We start from the raw sequence: 7880 nt of genomic DNA on the forward strand, positions 1-7880 counted from the left end.
TATCATCCTGAGTGAGGTAACCCAATCACAAAAGAACTCTCACAATATGTACTCACTGAGAAGTGGATATTAGCCCAGAAACTTAGGATACCCAAGATATAAGATACAATTTGTCCTACTTTTAAATCACTGAGACATTGCTGCACCTTAGATGACGGTGTAGTCAGAAACAGAGCTACTTCTACACAAGTGTTGCATTGTGACACACACATCCCACATCATGACAACTGCATTCCTAGTTCTGACTCACATTTGTTTCATTTTGAGTAAAACCCAGTCCTCATATTCATTATTTTTCTCATTGCTGTGAGAAAAATACCTAAACATATTCACTGGTGGAAGGCTTTATTTGAGTTTACAGCATAAGAGTGCAAGCATCATAATGGGAAAGGCATGGCGGCAGGAGCACAAGGCAGCGGGGCACACTACCCCGCTCAAGAGGCAGAGAGAGATGGGTGCTGGTGCTGGGCTCCTTTTCCCATTTCTTCCTTTTTATTCAGTCCTGAGCCTCTAGCTGATACAGGATGCTGCTTACAATCAAAGCAGGTCTTCCCACCTCAATCAGACCTCTCTGGGCATGTCCTCAGAGATCTGCCCACTGCTGCAACTTCCAGTCATTCTAAATTCAGCAAAGCTGACAATGGCGATTAGCCATCACGGACTTCATTTTAAATCCCAGTCAAGGGGAGTAATCTGTCTAGTGCACTCACATGGCATCACTGCACACAGAACTTGGCTTTGCACACAGTAGTACATGCATGGCAATTCTCTGTTGAAAGAATGAATGCCTATGAGAATCAGTTCAGTGGGCTTCCATTTTGATCAAATGCCTATAAAACCTTCACATGACTTAATTTTTAAAAGGAAGGAAGAGGTGCATTGTGTGCATTGGAAGCAAACTTGTCTCTGTGCAGATTCCAAGAGCAGAGAAAGAGAAAGTCCTTCTTCCATCCTCTCTCATACATATTGTCCTACACTTCTCGCTGCTATAACATACAATGAATACACAATATTATATATTATATGCATTATGTATAATATATAATGACTGCAAGCTGCCACAAAGACATTAGCACTTCTCACAGACATCCAGACCATGTGACTGCCAAAGCATCAGTCCTGCTCTGTCTCTTGGGCTATTGTTCTGTCAAAAATGGCCTCAGGCAGGCTGTCCTCCCTACAGGCGGTGGCTTCAGTTTGACACCTGCAGGTTCTGCATAAACAGGTTGTTTGACTCAGGACTGCAGCAGGTTCAGAAAAGGATCATCCTGTTGTCTGTGAGGACAGAATCCAGCAGCAATCAAGAAAGAGCCACACTTGTGCCTCCAGGCTCCTATGTGTACTGCTCAGCACAAGCAAAGGTTTGAAGGAGGGTGAAAGGGTTGGTAGGATCCTGTTGGCAGGATCCTGTTTGGTTCTGGCTTCTGCTCCTAATTGGCTTCAGGTGTCCTTGATGTGGTCTCCAGAGGCTCTGAGGATGCACAGCCAACATGTAGAGGGACACTGACCCCCAAGAGCCAATCTGCTCGAGAGGATCCTGTAAGCAGGAGCATCCTCTATTTAACCCCCCCCCCCCAAGTGCTAGATCTGACTTAGCATTTGTCTATCTCCAGAATTGCTCTAAAGATGAGTTCCTCAGGCATCAACACAGAAAACCAAGGCTTGCTCCCAAAGTTGAGATTTCAGGACAAAAGAGCCATGTGAACCACGAAAGACCAGTGGATGTTAAGAGCAACAGCTGAGGGAGGAATGACTAGGGAGATCACAAGATACTATTAATGACACTGCTGTGATGGTAGATACCAGATGTTGTATACCCAAGCCCAAAGAATGTTCATTACTCGGAGTGAACCTGTAAATAAACCATGGGCACAGAGAGGCTGCTTCTTTTGCTCTCGGGGTAATAATGCCTTTCTGTCTTCTGGATGGCCTTGCACACTCACTCTACAGCTCCCACTAGAGCCATTAGGTCTTTCCATATTCTCCTCTGATTGTTCTCATTGTAAAGCCCAACCAACTCTATTTTTGAGAGTGCACAAAATCCACTCGAGCAAACATCCTATAACAATACCCCTTAGCAACAGCCAGTCAGGCTACAACAGCAGAGTCAAGGTACATATAGATAACCTAAGACACCCTACAGAAAATACATAACTGAACCATCCTGTTTGTCAAGTAGTTTTTCCCCCATGTTTGGTTCCTGCAGATTACACCAGAAATGCAGTTTTAAAAAATATTAACTTGTCGAACCATTTAGAAATTCTCCAAGCTTGCTGTAACTATAATAAATACCCTACACTGCTAGAGTTGGGGCTCTCACTTCTGACCCACTGCAATGGTGACAGTGAAAGTTCTTGCTCTTGAGCTTGCAATAAAGACCCTCATCTGTTTAAATCAGAATTGGCTCCTCGGTGGTCTTTGGGGTCCCTGCAACTTGGGATAACACTCATCAGTCATGGAATCTCTGGACCTGCTAAACAGAGATGGGTATCCTCTGCTCACAGTCTGGGATTCCCCAAACCCTCTCTCACATAGATAGATCTGGCTGAGTCTTCTCCGCTGGGAAAGGCTAAGCACAGAAAATTAAATTCTGTCTTCTCCAATTTCACATAGAACAGAGTCCAGACTTAAGGTAAAATTTCACCTCTCCATACAAATATTAAATATTGACTTAATAGCAAGTTGCACCTAAAGCTAAAATGAATTAAAGCTAAATATAATTAGATATGTGCAATGAATAATACTTCTATTATCATTTTCCTGATTTTTTTGTTTCCTAAACACTTATTGGGTCATTTTCCTAGAATTTATAATCATGCTCATGTCTGGCCTAAAGGAAGCACAGGGACGGATGGATGTTTGAATCTTCCTAATGTTGAGACCACAACCAACCTTCACAACTGCTTCTAGGTTCCCAAATGCTGCCCTGCACATACTCTGAGCTGCTCTATGTCCAAGATACCTACTTCCTCACCTCCGTTTCAACCCATAGTTCCTCCTTCTTCCTCCCTGAGTCAAGCATGTCTCTTCAGTATGCTGTTCCCACTTCACTCATCTGCTTTCTTCCTGCTACTAGGTGATTCTCCAACATCTAACACACATCTCTCATGGCCTTCCTATTCTGGTCCGGTTGCATCATGTGGTCTTTGCATGGCTCCCTCTCCTTCTCCAGCCTTGTTAATTTGCACTGTTTAGGTTTTGCACTGTGTTCTATCCTTCCATTTGTATCTTCCACACTACATTGCTTCTGTCTGAGTTTACTATGCACCCCCTGTCTCCTTATCTCAGATGCAATCGTCTCATTCATGCTTTCAAGATAGCTGAGTCTAGATTGGATGCTTCTCCAATGTGTGCCACTGACACCTTGGCTATCTTCCCAACAAGATCACAGAACGTGACAGTTCTGCCTACTTTTACTCATCTTTATACCTCTGGTACTTGGTCCTGAGCTTGGTATGTCACCAGTGATTAATGTATGCATAGATTAAATGGTTATGTGAATGAATATGCAAATATTTCAGAAATGGCCCCACTAGGTTTCAGAGCAAGTATCAGAACAGGTGTTATAATTTCTAGTCTCAGGCTCGCCAGCAGATAAAGGATCTTTTTGGATATCATATAACTTATAAGAATCTGTAAAAGCCAAGGCTTGAGACTCCTAGTTCAGGACGTTTCTTTCCCATCCTCTTGAACCAGTTACATAAGAAATAAGGAAACATTTATATTCTGTCTTTTGACTCAGCTGCTTCTTTCTTCCACAGTGAAAAAGGGACACTAGAAATAGTTCTGCCCTGCCCTATAGGAAAAATGTTGAAATAGTCAGGAGGCCAAATTCATATAGCCCATGGTTGCCTGATGAATTTTCTCTGCTGCTTAAATAGAACATGAACAATGAAGAATGAATTGCAGTTAATCCCTGGGAGCAGCCCAGCAAACCACGCCTGTGTCATAATCATATTTCTTATAACAGCAATGTCTCTTCTCATTTGTAAGACTTTTGCAAATGCTATTTTCATTTGAATTATGTCTATTTGTTTATTTATTTGTGTTTGGTTTTGAGACAAGGTTTCATTGTGGAGCCAGGGCTATTTAAAGTTTCTTTTCTTTATTAGATATTTTCTTCATTTATATTTCAAATGCTATCCCAAAAGTCCCCTATACCCTCCCCCTGCCCTGCTGCCCAACCCACCCACTCCAACTTCCTGGCCCTGGCATTTCCCTGTACTGGGGCATATGATCTTCGCAAGACCAAGGGCCTCTCCTCCCATTGATGGCCAACTAGGCCATCTTCTGCTACATATGCAGCTAGAGACACGAGCTCTGGGGGTACTGGTTAGTTCATATTGTTGTTCCACCTATAGGGTTGCAGACCCCTTTAGCTCCTTGGGTATTTTCTCTAGCTCCTTCATTAAAGGCCCTGTGTTCCATCCAATAAATGACTATGAGCATCTACTTCTGTACTTTCCAGACCCTGGCATAGCCGCACAAGAGATAGCTACATCAGAGATAGCTACATCAGGGTCCTGTTGGCAAAATCTTGCTGGCATATGCAATAGTGTCTGGGTTTGTTGGTTGTATATGGGATGGATCTCTAGGTGGGGCAGTCTCTGGATGGTCCTTCCTTCCATCTGAGCTCTGAACTTTGTCTCTGTAACTCCTTCTGTGGGAATTTTGTTCCCCATTCTAAGAAGGAACAAAGTATCCACACTTTGCTCTTCCTTCTTGAGTTTCATGTATTTTGCAAATTGTATCTTTGGTAGTCTAAGTTTCTGGGCTAATATTTGCTTATCAGTGGCCAGGCTGGTCTTGAACTCACAGAGATCTGCCTGCCTTTGCCTCTAAAGTGCTAGGATTACAAGTGTGTACCACCATACCTACTGCTAGGAAGGATATGAAAGACATTGAGATAGCTTTAACAACAAATACTAGACAGTTCAGAAGTAGAGAAGGATCGTTTCTTGACCAGAGATTTCTAAAACCACCATTATTTAGCACTATTGCCCTTCCTGGCACTGTGCTAAGGAGTTTGAGATGTAATTTCATCTGACCTATCCAACAGCCAAGAAGGTAGGTAGTAGCCCTAGGTAGTAGCCTGAAATTTGGGGCTTTATTTGTAAAGGTTGAATACCCTTTAAATGGAAAAATCTGAACTGGAACCTGGATGAATTGATCTGTCAACCTGCCTCTATAATGTGTAATGTAGTACTAAATATTACAATGTAGGTAGTATCCATTTGTGAAGAAAAGAAATATAGAGAACACCTACAACACAGATCTATCACCTCTACGCACCATCCTTTGTGCCCACAAGAGAGTGGGTCCTTCATTCAACACATGATTACTACAACTAGTTCCTTCTGAGTTGGAACTTAGGGTTGTGTTTTGCTCCTGGTAAAATTTCCCTTTTCCACTTGCAGATTTGTCCGAAGACCCCAAAATGGAATTCTTCTAGTGTTAAGTGTAAGAATCAAGAAAAAGATTGGTTGTAGCATGTGATAGCTCATTGGAACTAATCAAACACTTTAGAAGAGAGAGATTACAAGAGAATTTCAATTGTTTAGCTTAGTAAGAATGTCTGTCAACTCGTAGCCAGAAAAACTGCTAGTTGAAGGGATAATGTGCAATCCAGGCCGGGTATGATCATCTGTCTCTGTTCAAGTTCCATGAACTGAGTACCTATTGCATACAATGCACCTTAAATTATTCAATAGAAGTAATCATTCGATCTCTCTTCTCTCCTCTCTCTTCTCTTCTGTCTGTGTCCCTCTGTGTTTGTGTGAGTTTCTATCCCTTCCTTCACATAGAATGGAAGTGTAGCCTATATTTTACAATATAGGTGGATTTGAGCAAGTAACAATCTGATGAACCTATAAACACCTACACCAAAAGTGTAATAAAAAAAATTTAGTATATAGGTGGACCACAGTGATGGTGTTTGTTAATCTTGGCTATGACCCAGAATCATCTGAGAAACTGTATTTAAACCATAAAATTCCCAGAATGTGCCACAGATAGTTTAGTTAAATAAGCCTAGCTTGGGGTCCAAGGTTAATGAGAGAGATATGTCTTCACAGGGGATCCTGATAAATAGGCAAGCTAAAGCATTTCAAAACCATTCTATGGGCTTATGGGCATGTGGAGATGGATCCTGTTCAGTAGGAGATCCATGAGTTCAGAGGAATCTTACATCTCAGAAGCAGGTTAGAACTAATGCTTAGAGTTTTACCATGTAATTAAGAGGTGTGTGTGTGTGTGTGTGTGTGTGTGTGTGTGTGTGTGTGTTGGGGGGGGGGGCGCATAAGCAAGATGCCCAGTAAGCAAAATGTAAGGTTGGACCAAGGGGCCAAGGGATCAAATCCAAGAATTGATTCTTTGGATGCAGAAGAGAATCTAGTTAAGAAGCAGTATGTAAGAATACAATGCAAGTGGTTCAGGATTTTCTTTTTGTAAGAGTATGAAGGATGGCCTGGAAACATGAGGAACTGAGACCATATTTACTGGTTAGAATTCCCTCTACCACTGTGGAGCGCATGTGATGAGCATCCTGCAAGGGGAATCAACAGGACTCAATGGTAGACTTGTGCAGAGCCAAGGGATGGGAGCAGACCGTGTGCTCTATCAGGCTAAAAGCTGCATGATTATGACCCCATCAGTCTGTTGACCACTGCGTTCCCAGAACCTGGCATACAATCATCACACAGGGAGCAACAATCCCAGTTTTAATGAAGGGAAATAGGGATAAATGTGCGTTCTCTCAGAGAGTTAAGTTCCAAATGTGAGAAAGGGGAGTCATGGCAATTCTGTGGGTTGAGCAGGAGGAAGGAGGAAGGTGATGGGCAGTGGAGCTGACTTTGAAGGAGAAATGCCAGGGTGCACAGTATACATGCATTGGATTAAGAATATCTTAGGGGGACCTGAGACTGCATTAGTTAGGGAAACAGAAAACCCAGCCTGAGTAGGGGCACAAACCCCTTCTGGTCCGACCAGCACTGGGGTAGCTAGTGTGCAGAGTTGGCTGACACCCGCCAGCTACCCACGACACCCGCCACGGGATCTTAAGACTTCTGGTGAGTGGAACACAGCGTCTGCTCCAATCCAATCTCGCGGGACCTGAGGCTGCATTAGTTGGGGAAGCAGAAAACCCAGCCTGAGTAGCGGCACAAGCCCCTTCCGGTCCGACTAGCACCAGAGTAGCTAGGGTGCAGAGTCGGCTGACACCCGCCAGTTACTCACAACACCAGCCACAGGATCTTAAGACTTCAGGTGATCCGGCCACCCTCCCGGCCAGAGGACAGGTGTCCATCCGGCCCAGGAGCCCTTTGCCTCAGGAGCAGCGGAAGCCATCTTGGTTCCGGGACTCCACCGAACTTAGGAACTTAGTCTGCACAGGTGAGAGTGTGCACCACAGAAGGTGACAGCTTCTGGGACAGGCGGAAGTCACAGAGCCTCTGAGGCAGCACCCTTTTCGGGTTCAAGACATCTGGCCACCCCCCGGCCAGAGGACAGGTGTTTGCCCAGCCTGGGAGACATTGGCCTCAGGATCAGCGGGACCCATCTTGGTTCCGGGACTCTGCCGAACTTAAGGAACTTAGTCTGCACAGGTGAGAGTGTGCACCACAGAACCTGACAGCTTGTGGGACAGGCAGGAGCCACAGAGCCTTTGAGGCAGCACCCTTTTCGGGCCCTAGACATCCGGCTACCCTCCAGGCCAGAGGACAGATGTCCACCAGGCCCAGGAGCCCTTTGCCTCAGGATCGGCGGGAGCCATCTTGGTTCCAGGACTCTGCTGAACTTAGTCTGCACAGGTGAGAGTGTGCACCACAGAAGCTGATAGCTTCTGGGACAGGCGGGAGCCACAGAGCTACTGAGGCAGCACCCTT

The sequence above is a fragment of the Mus caroli genome, chromosome 7 (genome assembly GCF_900094665.2).
Source record: "Mus caroli chromosome 7, CAROLI_EIJ_v1.1, whole genome shotgun sequence".
Lineage (NCBI taxonomy): Eukaryota > Metazoa > Chordata > Mammalia > Rodentia > Muridae > Mus > Mus caroli.